The following is a 21,533-nucleotide window of genomic DNA, read 5'->3' as shown; positions in this document are numbered from 1 at the left end:
ACGATCTTCCAAAGTGCCGAAGTCACTGAAGACTGTATTTCCTTTAACAATAAAGTAAACATAATTTTAAGTGTTTTAATGTAGATTTTTTGTAATCATAGAACAAAGGAAATATAGAACTAACCTTCTGTTTATAACCTGAGGCTGCGGGCCGGGAGACCGGCTGTTTGAGAGGAGAGCGGCGTGTCACAAGCCTCCAGACTGGGGTCAGCCAGTAATCAGTTTTTCACTAGTCCAAGAAGAAATAAAAGAACTAAGTACAATGTGATGAATTTTGTATAAAACTAAATTTATTCAGTGTTTTAAAATTAGTTTTTGATGTCTGTCATTAGCAAAACAAAAAGAAAATTGGTAATCCCATGTTGTTGCCCCCTAATTTAATTTTACTTTCTTACCATTAAAGCTTAAGTTTACGGAACTACTGGACTATAGTTGTCTAGTTTCACTAGCCCTGCAAATAGAAAAAGAAAAATAAGCAGGGCAAAAATACAGGAAAAAGAAGAGAGAAATCAGTTAGAGGAAATTCCAATAGTCTAGGAGAAAGTGTAGAGATGAAAAAGGAATTAAATTTAATAATACATAAAGCATTTGTATTGGCCGGGCGCGGTGGCTCACGCCTGTAATCCCAGCACTCTGGGAGGCCAAGACGAGTGGATCACTCAAGGTCAGGAGTTTGAAACCAGTCTGAGCAAGAGTGAGACCCCGTCCCTACTAAAAATAGAAGCAAATTAATTGGCCAACTAAAAATAGATAGAAAAAATTAGCCAGGCATGGTGGTGTATGCCTGTAGTCCTAGCTACTTGGGAGGCTGAAGCAGGAGGATCACTTGAGCCCAGAAGTTTGAAGTTGCTGTGAGCTAGGCTGATGCCATAGCACTCTAGCCTAGGCAACAGAGTGAGACTCTGTCTAAAAAAAAAATAAAAGCATTTGTATCCTGCAAGGTTGGAACAAATATATTACTTTATTTTAAGAGAGACATAGTACATTCTTCTTTTAAATTTTTGATGCCAAATATCTAGTTTACACTTTTGTATTTTTAGGAGAATCATTTGGAGCTTAAAATACAAGGTGCATGTATGATTTCTTTCCTTTATGAGATACGTGTCCTCTACATAGCTGCCTATAAACAAAGTATTTACCTAAAATTAAAAAAAAAAGATTTGCCAGATAAATCTTTATTCTCCCTCCCAGTTTTTATTTTATTATATATATTTTTAGAATACGAAGGGGGGAAATAAGTTTCAATTTCTTTTTTCTTTTAGTTTTATATTTTTATTTTGAGACAGAGTCTCACTCTGCTGCCCGGACTAGAGTGCAGTGGCGTCAGCCTAGCTCACAGCAACCTCAAATTCCTGGGCTTCAGTGATCCTCCTGCCTCAGCCTCCCGAGTAGCTGGGACTACAGGCAGATGCCAGGAAGTCTGCCTTATTTTTCTATTTTTAGTAGAGACTGGGTCTCACTCTTGCTCAGGCTGGTCTCAAACTCCTCCTACCTCAGCCTCCCAGAGTGCTAGGACTATAGCGCCCACTGTACCAGGCCTCTCCCAGTTTTTAAATGCTGAAAAAACTCTCCCAGTAGATTGTGTTGTCAATACCAGCACGCCAGGAATTAGAATTCTGTTCTGGTTTGTGGAGTGCAGAGGAATTGCAGGATTTTGCTGGGTGTTTCGCCTTCTAATTCACTTTTCCTTTGCATGATCTTCTCTTTCAAGTGTTGTTCTTTTCTCTGTCCTATAGTCAGTTCACTTGCAGGCATTTGTTACTAATTTGTTTCTTGAGTGATCATATTCTATCTGCCACAGGCTTATAAATTTCTCGAGGCCAGTGACCTGGTCTTCTATGGTGTCCTTGCAGGGCGCCCAGGCCCACAGGCTCATTTAAATGTGTTTACCTGCCTTTTCTTCCCTCAAAGCAATAAAGATAATGACCTTAGCTTCATAATCCTCAACCCTGAATTATAGAACAAGGTATCCCATTAGTGGTTTTAATTTCCATCCTATCAAGCAATTGTGTTTTAGCCAGATATCGCAAAGTTAAACATTATAAAGCTAGATTTAATGTTAACTTATTGCTATATAAATGGAAATATCCTTTTCATATTTCACTTTCCATTTGTGTTGGACCATAATTAAATCCATCTAGCTCTAGCCTATGATAATGCATGTTTATAGACAAGAAGAATAGAAATCAGAAGGGTAGATTTGAAGACAGTTTTGAAAATGACAAACAGATATTCATTTCAGACTTTATTGTTTAACAAGCAAATATTTATGCTTCGTAAAATTCACTAGATTTGTTTTCTTATAAATTATAATAATAGGAAGATAAAATTTAAAACTACATTATGCAAGTTTTTAAAATGTTAATTTTTTTTCCCAGTAGAGATCATTCCATTGCATAAAATGTTAATTTTTGTCAGCTAAGAAAGTATTTTGGATATATGCCTGCCACTATTTTATTCTTTTCTTTTCAATAATTATTTTTAACATATAAATAAATTATAAGCATATTTTCATCATCAAAGGTTTAAGAAATTTGTAAGTATTTTCAGTAAAATAGGTAAGTTTTTATTTCTGTTCTGCTTTTTCCATTCCTCTACTTAAAAATAACTTTAATACTAGTTCAGCATGTATTCTTCCTCTTTGGGGTATATTTTACACAGCTAATAACAAATCTAATTTCTCAGAGAGTGTATCAGAAAGATATACCAATTAAGAATGGAGAATGGCAATTGAAAAAATACATAATTTACCATTTAGTGAGTTCTTATGGTGTGGCATGCACAGTACTAAAATCTTTACATATATATTAGTGCATAAATACAGACATATATAATATAATTTATTCTTTATAGCAACAGTATGGGGTAGGTGATTTTAAGCCCCCATATTACAGATAAGGAAACTGAGGCTTATTAAATGGGGATACTTGGTTAGTATGAGGCAAAGCCAGAAACTAAATTCAAGTCTATTTAACTCTAAAATTCATAAATAGCCTGGATAATTGTAAAACATGTAGGCTACAATCATTTGAGTTTGTACTCAAAATAGCACCCGACTTTGTCAGCCTTGCTATCGCTAGTGAGCAAACACTGCCACTCTTTGCAAAAACCATTTCCTACTTCCTCAATGCCTGGCTCAAAGGAACTGCTCAGTAGCTATATATTAAATAATAGCAATAATAATAATTATAGCAAATAGATAACACCATACACAAAGCACTTTTCTAACTTGTATATATTTTACCTCATTGAATTTTCATAACAAACCTATGAGGTAATTACTATTACTATCCCCATTTTACAGATGAGGAGACTGAGACACAAAGAGATTAGGTAACGTATGCTGAGTCACATAGGCAGTAAGTGGCAGACTAAGATTTCAAGCTCAATCAGTCTTTTTTTTTAACTGTCCTAAAGGCTTCTAATGGAATTAACAGGGAACATCCGCAGTGCTGGGAACGGTGCTAGACACGCGGTAACGCTCTGACGCATGCTAGCTAGGAGCCACGGCCGCCCCGGCCCTCAGCACTGAGCTGCGGAAACGCACATCACTCTTCAGAATGTCTCCTGCTGAGCCCGCAAACACCGTCAAGCAGTCTTGATTTATGCGTTCATAGTCCATAGCCTACATGCATAAATGAATGCATGAACCAGACTGATTTTTACCAACATAAATCAAACTGTTTCACTGCCGTGGTTGAAGCCCTTCAGGGACTCCTCATTTTATGTGGGCTAAAGAGAGAAAAGTCTTCGTCCCGCCTGCAAGGCCTTTCATGACCCTGCTTCATCTTTTGCCTCACATTCTGTGCCCCTCACTCTCTTGCAGTTCGAGTGCTCCACGCGTGCTGTTTCTTCTCCCTGGAAGCTTCTCCCTGCGCTCCTCACTGTTCATTCCGCCCGTCTGGCGAGCTCCGCCTTCCTGTAACCCGTGTCAGACGGCGTCTCTGACACCCGCTGTCCCTGCTCTTGTTATGTGACCCTACAGTGTTCGAAACCACCTCAAAGGGAGGGTGTGTGTGTGTGTGTGTGTGTGTGTGTGTGTGTGTGTGTGTGAGTGAGACTGTCTTTCTCCTTCACTACCCTGTAAATTTGATGAGGGCAGAGGCCATGACTTTTTGTTCTGTACAGGCCTGTTCTTGGTACTTGACAAAAGCTTGTCAACAGCAAAAATGAATAAATGAATGAATAAAAAGCTCAATAAAAGCAATCCCATATGTTCTGATAAGGTGAATCTTCATCAATGTAAAAAAAAAAAAAAAAGAAGGAAAAAAGACAAAACAATCCCATAATATGGCATGTGAATGAGCGTGACTGCCACTGCCAAACACGCCTGCCCAGCACTGACAACAGACACGCCCAAAGCACGTCCGCTGGGTTCCCCAAGAACTGAGACTGAATGTGGCCATCAAGTCAACGGTGTAACGAGAAGAAAAGCAGGTCTGCCTCCTCTTTCTCTCGCGGTGTGACATGCGGTAACGGCTTCACCTGCGCGTGGCAGCGCGAGCCTCCATGGAGACGGCCTGCACACCGCCTGTGGCAGCAGCGAGCAGGCCAGGCAGGGGCGAGCGGGACACGCCGGGACACGCAGGGGCGAGCAGGCCACGCCGGGACACACAGGGGTGAGCAGGCCACACCAGGCCAGGCAGGGGTGAGCGGGACACGCGGGGACATGCAGGGGCGAGCAGGCCACACCAGGCCACGCAGGGGCGAGTGGGACACGCGGGGACACGCAGGGGCGAGCAGGCCACACCAGGCCAGGCAGGGGCGAGCAGGCCACACCAGGCCACGCAAGGGCGAGCAGGCCACACCAGGCCAGGCAGGGGCGAGCGGGACACGCCGGGACACGCAGGGGCGAGCGGGACACGCGGGGACACGCAGGGGCGAGCGGGACACGCCGGGCCACGCAGGGGCGAGCAGGCCACACCAGGCCAGGCAGGGGCGAGCGGGACACGCCGGGCCACGCAGGGGCGAGCAGGCCACACCAGGCCAGGCAGGGGCGAGCGGGACACGCCGGGCCACGCAGGGGCGAGCAGGCCATACCAGGCCAGGCAGGGGCGAGCAGGCCACACCAGGCCAGGCAGGGGCGAGCGGGACACGCAAGGGCGAGCAGGCCACACCAGGCCAGGCAGGGGCGAGTGGGACACGCGGGGACACGCAGGGGCGAGCGGGCCACACCAGGCCACGCAGGGGCGAGCAGGCCACACCAGGCCACGCAGGGGCGAGCGGGACACGCCGGGACACGCAAGGGCGAGCAGGCCACACCAGGCCACGCAGGGGCGAGTGGGACACGCCGGGACACGCAAGGGCGAGCGGGACACGCCGGGACACGCAGGGGCGAGCGGGCCACACCAGGCCACGCAGGGGCGAGCGGGCCACACCAGGCCACGCAGGGGCGAGCGGGACACGCGGGGACACGCAGGGGCGAGCGGGACACACCAGGCCACGCAGGGGCGAGCAGGCCACGCAGGGTCGAGCAGGCCACGCCGGGCCACGCAGGGTCGAGCGGGCCACGCAGGGCCACGCAGGGGCGAGCAGGCCACACAGGGCCAGGCAGGCCCTGCCTCAAGCAGCAGCGGCCAAGGCGAGCGCAAGGCCCCAGGTGGCCGGTCAAAGCCCCGCGTGACTGTTAGATTAGCTCAGATTAGTGACGCTTCCTTTTTTGCCTTTGGAGTCACAGTTCTGGGAAGATTTATTAATAAATTTGTAATCATAGTAATCTCGTAAAATAATCTTGTAATATATCACAAGAAAAAGAAGTCAACGTGCTAACATAAACAGAAAGAAGCGGAGATGAGGAACAGAGAGAGGGAAACCTCTAGCATCATTTAGGCTCTCCCACTCAACCACACCTGAAGTCAGCTGAATGCCAGGCTTCCCAGGTATGCAGGACACAAGTGTTTCTTTTTGATAAAGTTGATTTGAGAAGTCTTTCTGCCACTTGCAGCCATGTGCCCTGATTTATACATCTTCCGAACCAACCAACTAACGTTTCTAATACTTGAAAACACAAAGCCTTGGAGCGCCCTGCTTCGCACTGACGGGGAACCTAAAGATTATGGGTTCGGCTCGAACTTGTGGAGAACTCACACACGACGGACAGCGACAGCGAACACTGTCATCATCGCGACACCGCACAGGCCGCACAGCAGCTGAGGAGGGTGGGATATCACTGAGGAAGGAAGCAAAGAGGAAGGAAATATCCCTCCAGAGAAGCTCTGTCCCCCTGTCCACTGAGGGCCGCTCCCGCACAGGGAGCCCCTGGGACCTGCTGCCCGCGGTTCCGCGCCCGAGCGAGCCCCCGCCCAGGCCTGGCCGCCGGGAAAAGACTGCCGCCGCTGTTGTTTCATCACTAGTTTAAACCTCGAGAACAGATAATCCTGCTGTCACCTGGCTCTCGTGGATCTCGCAACCGTTGCGATTTTACATCTGTTTGTGTGATGGAATTAACTTTCCAATACACCAAGCTTTTTATCCTTGTGCCCCGTGCTCCTCAGTGCCGCACTAAGAGCAAAACAAGGCGGAACAAGAAGCTACTGAGTAACTGAACAGATCTTTGTAACCCACAGCAGAAGCGACTGGCCGACAGCGAAGTGTGGGCTTATCTACAGATGCTCATTTTGTACACAAAATTCTGTGTGTCTATTTTTTTTATTATTCCAAGAGCTTGGTTTTCCAAAGAAAAAGGGATTCCAGTCATATTGCTAACATTTAGAGAGTATTTGCTATAAGGTAGGTGCTGCTTCTTGTTTGAACTAATTTAGCCTTTTTAATGATTTTAGTGTTGTCTTCACTTTACTGACGAACAATCTCAAAGAGGTGGCGCCGGCTCAAGCTCACACAGCTGTGCACCCAGGCTCTCTGCGGCGCTTCCCTCTGCCCTTCCAGGACCTCCCGCCCCCACAGTCGTCAACTCCTTCTCCTCTTTGGTGTGTCAACAGTTTTAAAGCTTTATATAAAATTTATTTATATTTATATAAAATTTATATAAAATCTTTATTTAGAGATTTGCATGAAATCTCTACCCTACACTTAGCTATTTTGTTCTATTTTCTGGGAGATTCCTCAATGTTACCATTTCTTTTATAGAATTTCTAAAAATTTTAATGAACATTTTCTATTTCCAAGAGCTCTTTTCTGGTTCTCTAAATTTTCTTTCTCATGGTCTCATCCCTGTGTGGATACAAATTAGAATTTATTTGTGTTTCTCTTTCCTTGCACTGTATCTATTTCCTCAGGGACGTTGGTTTATTTGGTTGTTTTTCACAGGTGCTAGATGCACAGTAGCCCCTTATTCTTCCTTCATATTTGAGGTTCTGTTAACATGGATGAAGTTTTTCAGCTGACTTGATTTGCTTAAGAGGATGACTCAGGGAACGAGCTATGATACCAGGGTTCCTAAATAACACCATTCAGAAGTCACTGGGTGGGGGCCACCGTCCAATTTATTTAGAGAAGAAACTTCTGATCTTCCAAGTAGGAATTAGGGGAAGTTAGGCCAGCACTGTGCACTGTAGCAGCTGACTATTGCATGCACAGTCTTCCATCTCCTTATTTTGAACCTTTGTCTGCAGAACCTATCGTCACCGGGTCCTGACCCTCTGTGGGTTCTGCCAAGCAAACTGTCTTTTTTCTTAGTCATGTCTTTTCTGAGACCTTCTTGGCTGCAGCTTCCCTGCTACCTCAGTGACGACTCTATTCACTTTTTGTCTTCTAGAATTGTGTTGGACTCTCTCATCTTCCCATGGCACCTCTCATTCTCTTCTGTGAATTTGCATGTATTTATTCTTTTGGAATCACCACATTACAAGGTCAGAAGGAAAGTGATAAATGCTGTCTTGAACCAGAAGTCTCATACCCACCACAGGTGCGTGGGACCTACCTCGCTGGTCTCTGTGGGACTTCACTCTGTCCCAACACCCACTCTCCTGCGCCTCTGCCCATTCCCTCTCTGATTGGCTTTTTCCAATATTCATCACATGCTCAGATCTCTATCAGCCAAAAAATAAAAAGAAATGAAAAAGAAACGGTATTTACATTCTACTAAACCCTCATGACAGCTTCTTTCCTCTCTATATAGTCAAACGTCATAAAGGAGTTGTCACCTTTGTTTCTCCACCTCCTTATTTTTCAGTGACTGCTCAGATACTGCAATCTGGCCTTCACTACCACCCCACAGGAACTGTCCTGGCCACATGACACCCTTTTATTAAATCTAGTTGATACTTTTCACTCTATACTTGAGCTGTTTGTAGCATTTGACACCAGTGACCAGGCCCTCGTTCTTCCCATTTTCTATGGACCATGATAACAAAGTTTCTTTCCTGACTTTCTATTATTTCACTCTCAGTATTTTCCATGAGTTCCTCTTCCTCTGTTATCCCTTAAATGTTAATAGTTTTCAAGATTCTGTACTGAGTTTCTTCTATTTTCATTTTTTAAAATTATTTACAAATTATCTCTTCTAATCTCGCATATACATTGATTAGCTATCTCTTAGTGACTTAAAAATTAGACCTTCGGTCCAAAGCTTTCTCTTTTATTCCAAATTCCTGTATCCAGTTACTACTGGGGATCTTAACTAACGCGGCCAATGAACACTCCAAAATCAATATCTCTCCTCCCCTCCCAATCTCACAAATCTGCTTTTTCTAAATTCTTATCTCAGATAGAGAACAGCATCATCTACCCAGGTGCCTAAGGCAAATACTTGTCAATCTTCCTGGAGTCCTAGTATCCACTCTTTTTTGAATCTATTTTATTCTGTGTGACATATCCCCAACTGATCCAGTTCCATTCAACTCTACTACTCTTGTTAGGCAACAAATACAATTTGTGTCTGTGTCTTGAATCTTATTCTCTAGAAGGCCTCCCTGAACTTCCTCTCTCCACCATTCCCTCCTGCCACGTTCCTCTTCAGCCCTGTGCTCCTCATTCACAGCACTCATCACAAGGATAAACAAATGACTCGTTATGTAAATAGTTGTTTGTCATTTCCGTCCTTCAAAAAATGTAAGTTTCTTGAGAGAAGAGAACACTCATAATATTTGTTGGATAAAGGAATGGATAAATCTTTCTAAAAATTCATTTTCCACACTGTCACCAGCTTAATCTTTCTAAAACGCAGACTAATTATGCCACTCCACTGCATAAAAGTCTTCAATGGGAAAAAGTTTGTGAAGTCTTCAGTGGGTTCCCACTGCCAATTGCTTACCTCTATAGTTTTGTTTTTATGATGACTACTTAATATCACTGCTGTCCTCAACCTTAGTGCAGATAAATTAAATACTTCAGAAATGAAAAAAGAGCAAAAACCATTCTTTTAATACCTTATTGTACTCAAATTAAAAAATAAATAATAAAATGATTAAATAAAGTCCGAAGTCTTTTTTCAGACAAGCACCTGAAATTACCTAAATCATCTGGGATGCTTGTTTATTAAGAAGCAAAGAATATTTCAGGTGAGTTAAATATTAAGTGTAGTGCACCCCAACAAGATTCCACAGCAAGAATTACTTAGCTGGTGTTACTCACTTTGGACATCAGAATCTTAAGGAAAGCAGAGACCATCTGGTTCAGGCATTGTGTTTGTCCATCTTGCATTGCTGTAAAGGAACATCTGAGCCTGGGCAGCTCATAACGAGAAGAGAGGAGGGCATTCGGCTCTGGGGCTTCCGGCTGCACAGGAAGCGCTGTGTCTGGGGAGGGCTTCAGGGAGCTGCCAGTCAAAACGGAAGGTGAAAGGGCAGGTGTCACATGGCGACAGCAGGCGAGAGGGAGGAGGTGGCTCTTTTAAACAGCCAGCTCTTGTGTGAACCAATAAGCTGAGAACTGGCTCCCTGGGGGCGCGCCCCAAGCCCTCCATGAGGGGTCTGCCCCCAAGACCCAAGCAGCCCCCGCCAGGCCTCACCTCCAACACTGGGGATCAAATTTTAGCATAAGATTTGGGGGGAACAAACATTCAAACCATAACAGGCATCTCTATGTATCTACATGTGAAGGACCTCATGAGGGTATAAAAGAATTTATTCAAAATAATTGAACCAACTGTAAAATGAGAAATATGTAAAATGGAATGATAATTAAAAGGAAATGCTTAAAAATTAAAAAAAGAAAAAACAAAATAAAAATAAAAACAAAGAATTACTTAACTCAGTAAATGGTCAGCTGCTTATTTCTAACAGACCCAAGTCTCCACTCTGCAAAAGGAGAAGGTGGCTGAACGTCTGTGTTCAGCTTCCGTCAGACCTAAGAAGCTAACTTTGCAAATTAGAGCACAGTAAGAACACATTTTTTCCTTCCTTAAGGATTTAATCTGTCCTTCAAAGAAATGCACGTGGGATTTGGGATTGGGAGGCAGATAATAGATTTAATAGTTATTTGTCAGACAAATAAAAGAATGAAGAGGCGTCTGTCTGCTCTGCGGTGGTGGCCAGGGCTGCAGCCTCTCTCTCTCCCAAAGGGGACACCGATACCCACCAAAGACTGTTCTGCTCGAGTCCAGGTTCTGTGTGGTTAATGTGGAAAACAAAGGGGCAGGAAGTAAAGGGAAACATGATTTCTCCCACATTTCTACCTTTTGGGTACTTCTCCCTTCTTTGAGAGCTGCTGCCTCCCAAGGGACCTGGCTCAGGACTAGCAAGGAGGAGAAATTTGGCTTGTAGATAGCTAGAGATGAGAAGGAAAACATGATCAGAATTGCTGGGTGGACAACTTGAGAGTGGTTATGAAACATCCTCCTATTTGACCCTAATATACCAGCATAAAAGGACTTTTAAGGAGAAGGAAAAAACAACACTTGGGTAGTCGCAGTTGTACCGAACAAGCTATTAATATATAGCGCACTGTCAGTGCCAGCTCTCACCAAGGCACTGCTGATCACAGCCAAGTAGTTTGCACAAGGGAATTGACTCTGGGCCCAGAGAACCTTTTTCTGTTCTCCTCAGGCTGTTCTGTTAAGATTTTGACTGGGCAGAGACGTCTTGCTTCAGGGTCCTGCCCAGATGAGTCTTTGTTTGTCAACCCCAGGCTCTTGGCTCGCTGGGACATTGGATCCATTCTCTGTCTTCTCGGGTAACTGCCTCCTCTAAACAGCATTAGCATTCTTTGATCTGACTGCTTTGGTTCTTGTTTGCTGTGACGATGGGGATGGGAAACGTTTAAATATTTTCTGGCCTAAAGAGACTCTTCCTGCCTAGAGACAAAAATGACAGCACACCTGGCATCTGTGTAGTGCCTCTGAGTGTTCCGGTAGCAGCAGCCACCGTGGTGGCGGGCGTGTCCCGCAGGCACTCCTGCAGCCCTGAGGCGCCCGCCTCTCCAGGCCCGCAGGGTGGTCTGCTGGCCTCACAGCTGAGTCCCTTCCCAGGAATTGCCCTCAGCTGAGGGAGCTGCCTGGACCACGTTTATGTCCTTTTCACCCCCCTGGGTCAGCCTGTATCCAATGGCTAGCCATTGTAGAAGTACAAAGTCCTGGCCCCCTTGTCTCCATTTAGAACAACTTTGAAGGGCCACCCTCGCTCCAGAGCTCCTAAGGGTTGGCTGAGATCTCAGCTGCAATCGCATGGCAGATCTATTTTTCTTTCTGCCTAATCCTGCCTTCCTCCCTTTTTTATATAAATCTTCTACATATCTTCCATCTCAGAGTCTGCTCCGTTGAACCCAATCTAATTACCAATATCATTAAGGTTTAATGATCCACTTAATTTCCAATATCTTATGGTTTACATTAGATTTACCCAAGTATAGAAACAAATTAATAATCGAGGATGGATTCTGCCATTATGAGAGAGTTGTCTAATTCATTATTTCAATCTTCTAAATTACCAATTATTTTATATTTAGCAATTTGTATTAATACATAGTTCGTTTAATAACAAGTTTACAGGGAAGATATGAATTAGATGAAAAGAGCACACACTACCTACTTTAAATCTTATTTAGTTCTGATTATTTCATTCATTCTAATTTTAGGGCAAAGCATTTCTGAGTAATTTGGAAAAGCTTATCCATAACTCACTTTTGTTTTTAGCTTCATAGCTTTAGGTTCAGTGTTAAATATGAAGACTTTTAAAGAAATCTACAAGTAGATTTATGACTTAGCCTGTCCAAAATCCCCACCTTTGCATAAACTCCCCACTCTGCAACTCGAGCGCCAGGCGAACTGCCAGCCCCGGCTGCCTGAACCCCGGCGCGAGCAGAGGCCCAGCGCCTTCCACAGCGACTAGCTGGGTGCGAGTTTATGCCCTAAACAGGGCTAATGAGATTCTCTCCTAGAATTTACATATGCATTCTGGGGGAAGAAAAGCTGTAGCCACCTTTTCTGGTGTGTACCACGAGCTCACAAACAGAACGAAGCCAATACCCAAAGAGAAGAACTAAAAGATGCAATCATTTGAGTGCTGAATACAGTCAGGAGTCCAGTCTGCCCTTTGGCCATCCCAGTTATATAAGCCAATAAATTCTACTGTACTTGACCAGTATGAGTTGGGCTTCTGTCACTTAGGAGACCTAACACAGGTTTTATTTGCACTCACATCATTCCTCTGAGGACCCAATTTCCAGCATCTCTTTTCCAAGAGCAAAGGCAAGGACGACTGTAGGCCACACCCAGCTAGACTGTCTCCAATCTTTGTTACACCCCCGCTAGTTATTTTCCTTCTGTATCCATGACCCCAATATTTCTAGTCAGCCAATACGTAAATTTGTTCCTTTTTTTTTTGAGACCAGCCTCACTATGTTGCCCAGGCTAGAGTGAGTGCCGAGGCGTCGGCCTAGCTCACAGCAACCTCAAACTCCTGGGCTCAAGCAATCCTCCTGCCTCAGCCTCCCGGGTAGCTGGGACTACAGGCATGCGCCACCATGCCCGGCTAATTTTTTCTGTATATATTAATTTGTAAGATACTGGGCTATAAGGACAATGGACACCTTCCAGCTTCTGTTTACTGCTTGTCTGCTAACCGCAAGGCATTGTGAGTACATTATGGGATGCAGAGGAGAAAGACAAAGAACGCGGAAACCGGAGTCTCTCAGCGAGGACCCGGAACAGGTCGGAGCCTATCAGGGGCAGGATGAAGTAAGAATCACTGTGGGGATGGATGCATGACCAGCGTGTAAACAACTGAGCTATAAAAGGGCACTAGCACACAAAGGAGGGTCCCTGCCTGAAGAAGAGGCCACTGCGCTGGCACTCTGGGGCCTCGGACCCTAGCTTGAGCTAGACAATAAAACTCCTTTTGATAATTACAGCCTCGGTGACTCTCTCTCTCAGTCCTGCGGCCTTGGAAATGTCGAATATAACAAGTTGGCCAATTAATTTCTTTCTATTTATAGTAGAGACAGGGTCTTGCTCTTGCTCAGGCTGGTTTCGAACTCCTGACCTCGAGCAATCCTCCCGCCTCAGCCTCCCAGAGTGCTGGGATTACAGGCGTGAGCCACCGCGCCCGGCCACACAAACCAATTCTTTACGCTTTTTCTGAAAATATAATTTCCTGCTTTCTAACATGACCAATTTCTAGTCAAGAGACTAAAGTCCTGCTGTGCTACATTTTCTTTGACTTAAAAATTTGTCTGTGTGAAGATGAGCTTTAGGACTGTGAAACTGCAACTAAAGCACATGGCTTCCCTGATGGCAATTTTCTCAAATTGCTGACATATTGATTAGGAAAAAATAGCCTCCATAGTGCGAAATTTGCAAACCCAGATCTAGTGAGGCAGCAAATATCACACGATTCATTAAAATAGTGAAGGGAAATCAATTGTGGACACCCACCATTCGAGCGTATAATAAATAAGCATCTTAACCACTCCGCAGGACTGGCTTTTTACGCCCTTTCAAAAGTGCCCCAAGAGTCATAGTGACAAGATCAGTTTATCAACAAATGATTTTCGCAGCTCCAGAGTAAAATTATTCCGTGAATGAGGAGCCTGTGCCTTGTGCTATGAAGCCAGCTCAGGTCGGCGCGCCTCTGTCAACTGCTGACGCTTCCCGGCGGCGCACGACGCGGGGCGGGCGCAGCGGCGGGCAGAGCGCGCGGGCGGCTCCGGCCGCGGGGAAGCCGCCCGCTTCACGCCGCACGACTCCGCCCTGTTGGCACGCAGTTCTCGGCTACCGAGCCGTGGGATGCTAGAACCCGGCAGCACGGGCGAGACCGTCCCGCTAGTTGAGGTCGCGGCTCAGGGGACGCAGGGACCCGCCCGCGCCTGCGCAGAGCCCGCTCCGCGCCGCGGCCTGGAGCTCCTGCGCCCGGCCCTGGGCCTGCGCCCGCCTCCAGCAACGGGCGGCGGAAAGAGCACTGGATGCAGGGGCAGAGAGAGGACTGAGATTTAAGTCCTGGCCTTGACACTTTCTAGATTTATGATCTTGGTCAAATTATGTGACCTTTCTAGTCTCTGTTTTTTTGCATTTTCATCTAATTCCTCTACCTCACAGGGCTATTAGAATTAAATGAAATGACACAAAACACTTTGTAAACCCAAAATTATTTTGCAGATACACGTATAATAATTATAACCAAATTGTAATAGTGGTTAAATGAAAAAATGAAGATTATAGTAATCATCAATAACTAGTAACTTTCTCAGCATAACACTGGACTAATTGTTCCATGAGGATTTTTCCCAGAGAAAGAATCCTTATCTACAGGTGTTTACGTTCCCAAGGACAACAAAGGAACAAATGGATTTCTGGAGGTTAAGTCAGGGTATTTTGCCTCTTAATGACATGGCAAATTTAGGAGACTGACATTAGATGCCTCTGGCTGTGAGTAGCAGAAAGCCCGGGTGCAGTGTCTGAAACAACAGAAGTAGGGCAGCTCCCGCCATGGCCTGTCAAGGCCCCGCTGAGCTTCTCTGCAATTCTATCGGTTCTTCCCTTATCCGTCTGTTGGCTTCTTCCTCAGCGGGTAGCAAGATAGCTGTCACACCCAGACTAGGTAAAGTTCAGAGGTTGAAAAGATCTGATTTTCCGGTGTTACCTACTTAAATGTGAAGAAATTTTTTCCAGAAGCCCTAGCCAACCTCTCCTCATATCTCCTTGGTCTGAAAAGGATACAGGGGAGCCACAATAAATGACGTAAAACAACTAGGATATATTTGCCTGAGTTGAGGATGGAGCCAACTGCTCTTTAAGCATAGGTTGTGTGGTAGAGGGGTGGATACGGAAGCAGAATTAGGAAGGAGGCATTCATAGGGTCTGATGCCTTACCTTTCCCACTGTTCTGTCTTTGTCACTAGTCCTGACTTCCAGGCCGCAATTAATAGCCAACAAAGGCGATGGCCCTGGTAGAAGCAGAGGGAAACTGACTATGTGTTAATACCAGTTCCATCTCCAGTCAGCCGGCTTGTCAACTCCAGAGCAATGGTGAGTACCTAGAAATTAAGCCAGTTTTGTCAGCGTTGTTTCTTTGTTGTACATTACCCTGCTCTTGCAGCGTTAGAGTAAACGGCCACATTGGAAAACAGTTGAGCAAATTATAAATAATTACGGTAAATTTAATGGGGAAAGCAAATATTCAGGAATCTAGAATGAAGAATAGCAGCAGTTTGAAGAATTGAGGAAAACAATTACCTGAGATACAGAAAATGACATTAGATAAATGCTAGAATGGCATAGAAAATGTGGCCAGACACCTTAGGAAGGACAAGCGAAAAAATGGATAATCAAAGAACAAAGTTGGCAGGGAATACCAACTGGAAGACCAAAGATATTCACATTCAAAACAATTTTAAAGAAACTGTAAATATCAAAAGAAACACACTTGAGAGATAGATTAATCTTTGGGCTGCCAATATATGACTGCTAGTAGGAGAAGGGAGGAGAATCATATGGAGATGTCTAATTTCTAACATCCAAATGTAGAGCCATCTGCAGAAATCTGAAGTTTAATTACTACTCTAAAACATTTCTGTCCTTGATTTAAAAAGAAGAAAAAAAATTAAATTGGCCACATACTCAAAACCAATTCTATTTGATTCTATTTCATTTGTATGGATTATTTCATATATAATATCAAATAGAAGAAGATTCTCTAAATTACTATCCCCAAAAGTTTTACGTCATCAAGGCTGATTCTCAACAGAAATAAAACAGCTCATGTTCCTTTGTGGTTAAGTTTTTTAATGCCCAGGACATTCGATTCTATTTCTCATTTCTATTCCAGTGGTATTACATCTGACAAGAATAGGACAAGGCTTTTTCCCTAGCCCGTGTGCCAAAGACGCTGCTTCCCACCTGTCTTCCAGGCACTCTGAGCCGCACGCCCTGCCCCCATCAGGCCAGGCGCTGCGGTGACGCCGAGCCGTTTATGGGGGGGTTGTTTTACAGCCAGGCTGCTAATGGTCAGCCCGCAGCTCAGCTTTGCAATCTTATTTATTTTCAACTTATCCTCACCCCGATTCAAATTACCATAGAAAACAACTGAAGTCACTTTCTCGAGGACGTCAGGAGACCAGAGAGATGATTACATAACTGTCAAAATAAATAAGCGTCCACAAATGCATAGAGACAGGACAAATGTACCTGAATCTATTTTTGGCTAATGAAAACTCTTACCATTTTTGGTGCGCCACAGTTCACGCACATGCAATCTCAGCTCAACGCAAACATGGGCAGCAGCTTTGATTTGTTTCTATGGTTTCAAATCACTGCAAAAGGCACTTGTGGTGCAGCTGACTGCAATGCCGTCTGCTAGAACTCAGGCTGCAACGCCTGCCTCCTCCTCCAGCTTTTTAGAAATGCTATCACAAACCTAGCAATTCTGATTCTCTGAGGTTTTTCTTTAATTACTACTTTAAGAAAATAACGCCTTTAAGTGCTTGATATGTCTTTGATTATGCTGTAGAGAGAAAAAGAGTTTGGATTGGGTTGATGAAATATTGGCAGAATTTAGGGGATAAATATGAATTGCAAGTTTTAAGAATAATACACTAGGTCTTCTCCTATATTATCTGACTGATTCTCTGGACTCGGTATCTTATCACTGCTTATATTGAACGAAGTCTCAGTAAGCCTACCCTAATCTTTTGTTAGGACGATATTCTACTATGTAATCCTTCACTTGGTCATTGAAGAAATGTAAGCAGAATACCAGATATGTAAAATAAATTAGGCTTTACCTACATTTAAGGAGCCACAACCAAGGTTAAATATATTAGTTACAATGAGGATAGCCAGAAAAAAGGGATTTCCGAATTTTAGATACACCACCTCCTGCCACAATAAATTTGTGACAGATATTTGCAAAGCGGACAGTCTGCAAAAATATACACTTAATTCTACAGGGCTTTGACTAGAAACTACTTATGAGATTCCAACTCTTATGTGAGTTAAATAGTGTCCCTCCAAATTCAAATAAGGTCCTTGCAGATACAATGATTTAAGATGAGGTCATGCTGGAGTGGGTTCTGAGTGGAGTACTAGGCCCTACATCCAGTCCCTGGTGTCCTTACAACAAGAGGACGGACACACGCACAGAGGCACACAGGGAAGAAGGCTGTGGGCAACACAGGCACATATTGGAGTGAGACAGCTACGTGCCATTAGCACTAATAATTGCCAGCAACCACCAGACCCACGGAGAGAGACACAGAACAGATTCTCCCTCCGAGACTCTAGAAGGAACCAACCTTGAGCACATCTTGACTTCAGACTTCCAGCCTCCAGAACTGTGAGCGAATAAGTTACTGTTGTTTTCAGCCACCAGCTTGTGGCGCTCTGCCATAGTAGCCCTGGAAACTAACGCGCCTGGTGGGGGCTGCACGGAGTATATGCCCGAGGACTCCCCTGCCCGTCTTCCCACGGCCCAGGCTAGAAGTTGGCCCCTTGGCTCCTCTCTGCCAGCCCACATCCTGCCTTTAGCCAGCAAGGCCTTCCACTCTCACAAAGGAATAACCCATCCAAAGAAAAGAGCGTTTTCTTAAAGACTAGAGCACACCAGCCTAACAGCCCAACCCATGCTGTCCTGCCTGCCGGACTCCACCCTGTCCTTGCCAGAGAAAGAGAGGGTCCCTTCCAAGTCCCACGCCCCGCCTCTCCCAGGGCCTTCTTACTATCAGCTGCATGGGACTCGGAGAAAGGAACAATTCAAAGCACAGTCCAAATAGAAGAAAGAGTTTTAAATTTATTTTCTCCTCACTCCAAATTCTCTGAATCCTAATTGTAGTTGAGCCTCTTCCTCTCACGTGGTTTGATAAGGAGAAAAGTTAAGCCCTCCCACGAGGCTGGAGTAGGCTAAAGAAGACGCTCTTTTCTGGGTTGATGATACGCATGTTCGACTGCAATGTAATTCAGAAAACATTAATGATCATCTTCATTGCTCTAGGCACTGTGCTAAGAATGAGGAATCGATACTGAATAAGATATAAACTCTGCCCTCCACAGGAGTGAGACAAACAGACCGATAAAATGCATTGCAATAATTGCCATGTTGGCGAAAGAACAGATCACTTAAGCCTAAGAGAAGACTTGCCAAGGATACGATATTCTGGAACAAGATCTCTCAACTTCAGCATCATTGACATTTTGGACTGGATAACTCTTTTCTGGGGGAGCTGTCCTGTGCACGGTGGGGTATTTAGCAGCATCTCTGGCAAAGACAGATTTTTAGAATGAGCATTTGCTGTGACACTGAGAATGTCCTCAAGTGGAGCACGGCTGAATACAGAAAGACCAGTTTTAAATGTCTGCTGTAATAATTCACACAAATCCTGAACTGACGTACGGCAGTGGGGATGAAGAGAAGTAGATGGACTGACGCAATGCCAAGCGAGTGTTATTCAGACAGACAGGGTCATGGGGAGAGGAAAGAATTGAGTTTCACTCTGTAATTCTGGCTTGGGATCTTGGCCTAAAGCTAGCACCACTTACTGGCATGAGAAAAGGTGAGGCCCCACTTCTTAATACACCACCTTTGGGGTTAGGATTTCAACATATGAATTTGGAGGGAACACAAACCATAGCACCAACTCAAACCAAAAGGAAAGAAAAGAAAGACAGATCAAACAGATGGGATAAATGGAAAATGTGAACTAAAATGGTAGATTTAAAATCAAATACAGCAGCAATTATATTAAATGTAATTGTCCTAAATGTCTCAGGTAAGAGTCAAACATTGAAAGCCTAGATTTAAGCTCTGTCATGTGCTGTTTATAAGAGATATCCAAAACATAAGAATACAGGATTGAGAATAAGAGTGGAAGAAATGTCTCATTCCAATACTAACTAAAATGATGCTGTAAATGACTTTGTTAAAAGCAAGATAAATACATTAATGAAGATAAAGAGGGTTCCCCCATAATGATAGAAAGTTTCAATACCCTGAAGATTAACAACTCTAAATTCAAATGTGCTTATTAATAATATGGCTTCAAAAGAATAAATACAATATGATTCATTTACATAAACTTTTTAATTTTATTTTGAGACAGAGTCTCACTCTGTTGCCGGGCTAGAGTGCCGTGGCGTCAGCCTAGCTCACAGCAACCTCAGACTCCTCGGCTCAAGCAATTCACCTGCCTCAGCCTCCCGAGTAGCTGGGACTACAGGCATGTGCCACCATGCCCGGCTAATTATTTCTATATATTTTAAGTTGTACAGCTAGTGTCTTTCTATTTTTTTAGCAGAGATGAGTTTTTGTTCTTCCTCAGGCTGCTTTCGAGCTCCGGACCTTGAGCCATCTGCCCAACTCAGCCTCCCGGAGTGCTAGGATTACCCCGTGAGCCACCACGCCCGGCCACTTTTAAATGGACTTTTAAAACAAAGTTATATTTTTTAGATATGTATACATAGGTAGTAAAACTAAATTTAAAGAAGCAAAAGAGGCATTACCACACACGCCAAGATAACAGCTACTTGGAGAGAGAAGAAAGGGCGGCATCGTGCGAGGTGACAGCCGGGAGCAGTCAACAGGACGCAGCCACCTTGTCTTTTCCGTATGTTTCCCCACGTGTTTGACTTTTCATTGTTCATTACACTGTACGTTTATGCTTTGTGCACTTCTCTGGCATTTTATATTTCATAATTCTGGTAATTTTTTAAAAAATTAAAGACAAGAAATTCTCTAGTGTGCATGTGCGTACATGCATAAGAGCTGAAGAAGGGAAGCGTGAAGCGGATCAGCGGCAGGAGCCTGGGCCAGGCCGGGCTGCCTGGGCAGAGTGCGGAGTGCCAGCGTGCTCCTGACAGGCAGGGACGCGGGCATTTGCAGAGCAGACTCAGAAGAGGTGCAGTTGCTGAGGAGGAGCAACCTCAGCGGCTGGAGAAGAGCAATGCAGAAACAAAGGAGCGGCATGTTTCCAGAGCAGGAAATAATATTGGCAAAGTCACTAGCACGGTGAAGATAAGACATGACAAGGCATTATGGACATGGCAGTTAAAATGTTGATTGACGTAGTACAAATAGTTTTAGTTTCTGTCAAAAACCATAATATAGAAATCAATTTATTGTCAGGTGTTATTGACAGATTTTCTATTGGTTTTACTTTATCACATGATTAATTTTACCGTGAATATAAATAGCCGATAATAGTGATTTACAGTTTGAAAAACCTAGCCCTTAAATACTTGAAATTCTGGTAAAGGAAGTGTAATTCAGCAGCTTAATCGTATAATGTGATAGAAACTGCCGATTTCCTTTCAATATCCACTCTCTCCTTCCTGAAAAGTACTCTAATTCTCTAGTTACTTTGCCACTCAACCAAAAGACATTTCCTGGCTTCTACGGCAGTTAGGAGGCGGCGGGGGACTAAATTCTGGCCACTGACATGTGGAGTGGAGATTGCTAACAGTACCCCAGTATCCACTCTCTTTTTTTCCCTTTGGGTAAAATAATATAAACCTCCCACCAAGGTAAAGCTATAGCCACGATGGCAGCCACGCCAGACCTGACTCTCCTCGGCCATGGGACTGAGATTGTACTGGCAGCCTCCTAACGACGGCAGCGCCGGCCTCACTCCTTCCTTTCCTTTCTGCTGGCTGAACTTGGCACTGGCGACAACCTCGGCAACCTTGAAGCCTCCACGCTGGTGTGGCAGAGCCACCACGAGAGCCCGAGTCTTCGGATTGCTTCATGGAAGAGAGTTCTACCTACCTGCCAGTGTATTTTCAGCTCTCTTTATTTAGCATATTAACAAGTTCTCTAAATAGTACATCTAAGTAAACATGTTACGTGGTATTTCCTGGGAAGTGCCTTAAAAGGGAGGAGACATCTTCTTTTAATCTTCACCCCTTTTCCTCCTTCCTGGAATATGGTTATTATAAGTGGAACTTTAGTAGCCCAGGAAAACTCCCAAGGAGGTGGCCTTGGAAACTGGAGCCATGTTTGGCAGAACAAGATAGAAGGATCCTCAGTGCTTGGTTCCATGGAACCGGCACACCTCCCCCGCCAACCTACCTCTGGAGCTGCCTTTCCTTTTTAAGCCACTACTCTAGGTATTTTGTTAATCACTGACACACACAGTGAGAGCATAGCCCTCAGTATGGAAAGATGGATGAAAAGCATAGCATTGCCTCCCACGGTCAAGACACACAACACAAATAA

General features: G+C 44.4%; 1 long non-coding RNA gene across 1 annotated transcript; it reads right to left on the bottom strand.

Moving 5' to 3' along the window:
• Positions 1-70: 70 nt before the first annotated feature.
• Positions 71-21,092, bottom strand: LOC142863874 (uncharacterized). The gene is made up of 3 exons (XR_012914517.1): positions 20,878-21,092; positions 9,532-9,715; positions 71-229 (listed from the first exon to the last, which is right to left on the bottom strand). It is a non-coding gene; the product is annotated as an uncharacterized LOC142863874 (long non-coding RNA).
• Between the last annotated feature and the right edge of the window lie 441 nt (positions 21,093-21,533).

This window comes from Microcebus murinus, chromosome 23 (genome assembly GCF_040939455.1).
Source record: "Microcebus murinus isolate Inina chromosome 23, M.murinus_Inina_mat1.0, whole genome shotgun sequence".
NCBI lineage: Eukaryota > Metazoa > Chordata > Mammalia > Primates > Cheirogaleidae > Microcebus > Microcebus murinus.
The sequence above is the reverse complement of the archived record's forward strand: the minus strand, read 5'-3'. Positions and strand labels throughout refer to the sequence as shown.